Here is a 1,769-nt window from a genome sequence, read left to right on the forward strand (position 1 = left end):
ACATTCATATCTTTTTGCACAGCCTTTCCCATCTACCCAGGTTCCAGCTCCAGGTGATACCCACGGGTCTTTTAGCCATGTGTTAGATTATCATTTTATTGTTTAAAACATTTTCCTTTAGAATTTCTTTCCATGAAGCCAACAGTTATACAGTCATTAAGTCCAATCTGTATTTTAGCAAGGGCTTCTTGGTGATAAACTCATCACAAATGTACCCAAATTATTTTGGGGTACAAAGCAGGTCAATGGTGAAAGCAGTTTATGTCAGACTGGCTACCTTGTGATCACCCAAGGACATGGGTTGGACCGTCTTCCAGTTAATAGGTAGGCTATGGAGAACTTAGGGAAATTGAAAGAAAGTTTATTAGTCATACAAGGGATTACTGGGAAGGGCAGGGGAAGCACAGAAATGTCCCAGAGAAATGGCCTTTATTATGGTTAAGGAGTAAGATTAGGGCATTTTCTAGGTTTGGTTTGTGATTTGTGAAGTTGGAATGTTCCAAGAGGGCCACAGCAGGGCACGTGTACCAACTTTATTATCAACCTGTCTGGATGTGGAGCTAACGGGAAAGGGGAAACTGAGGTTTAAAAGAAGTCAGTGGTATGCTTTCTTTGACAGCACATATACTAAAATACATTCCCTAGTGGCTCAAACAGTAAAGATTCTGCCTACAATGCAGGAGACCCAGGTTCTAACCCTGGGTCAGGAAGATCCCCTGGAGAAGGAAATAGCAACCCATTCCAGTATTCTTGCCTGGAGAATCCCATGGACAGAGGAGCCTGGTTTGTCATAGCCCATGGGGTCACAAAGAGTCAGACACTACTAAGTGACTAACACTTTGATGCTGCTAAGTCACTTCAGTCGTGTCTGACTCTGTGCGACCCCATAGATGGCAGCCCACCAGGCTCTGCTGTCCCTGGGATTCTCCAGGCAAGAACACTGGAGTGGGTTGCCATTTCCTTCTCCAGTGCATGAAAGTGAAGAGTGAAAGTGAAGTCGCTCAGTCGTGTCCGACCCTCAGCGACCCCATGGACTGCAGCCTACCAGGCTCCTCCGTCCATGGGATTCTCCAGGCAAGAGTACTGGAGTGGGGTGTCATTGCCTTCTCCAAACACTTTCATACTTCATAGTAAAGTTAGAATATTAGCATGGCCCCAGCATAAGGATGACATGAAGATTCATGAAGTATTCCATTGTTTTGCTTGGGACTAGTAGATGCAAATCACTATATGTGGAATGAATAAACAACTAGCATGGGAAACTATATTCGATCTCTTATAATAAACCATTATAAAAAGAATATATGTATAACTGAATCACTTTGCTGTACAGCAGAAATTAACACATTATAAATCAACAGTACTTCAATTAAAAAAAAAAAGTCAGTAGTCTAATACCCAAAAATAGGGTCAAACTCTATTACATTGGTCTTTACCTGCTTGGTTAGAATGCCTAGGGACTTCTTACTCCAGAAACCAGACAGCTTCCTCAGAGACTAAATGAAGATGAAACAAGGGGTGCTAAGAAACCAGACTGACTAAACAAACTTGGAGAACAAATATTAAGGTCCCTGCCTTCCTTTCATGGCTGCATCCTGAGCTAAATGTGGGATCACACATAGAGGAGCAGTGTAGTGATGGACCTCCATGACTCTCAGATACAGCTTTCCTAAACGGCTGCAACCCTCTAGGTGTAAAAGATCTTTTCATTCCTCTAAAACTATGTGCTAGCAGAGTATCACTATTTGTAGGGCAGGAGCAATGATAAA

At 42.6% G+C, this 1,769-nt stretch overlaps 1 non-coding gene across 1 annotated transcript; it reads left to right on the forward strand.

Moving 5' to 3' along the window:
• The first annotated feature begins 1,098 nt into the window (after positions 1–1,098).
• Positions 1,099–1,201, forward strand: LOC138988677 (U6 spliceosomal RNA). Its single transcript, XR_011464945.1, has one exon. It is a non-coding gene; the product is annotated as a U6 spliceosomal RNA (small nuclear RNA).
• The last annotated feature ends 568 nt before the right edge of the window (positions 1,202–1,769 follow it).

The sequence above is a fragment of the Bos mutus genome, chromosome 7, assembly GCF_027580195.1.
Source record: "Bos mutus isolate GX-2022 chromosome 7, NWIPB_WYAK_1.1, whole genome shotgun sequence".
Lineage (NCBI taxonomy): Eukaryota > Metazoa > Chordata > Mammalia > Artiodactyla > Bovidae > Bos > Bos mutus.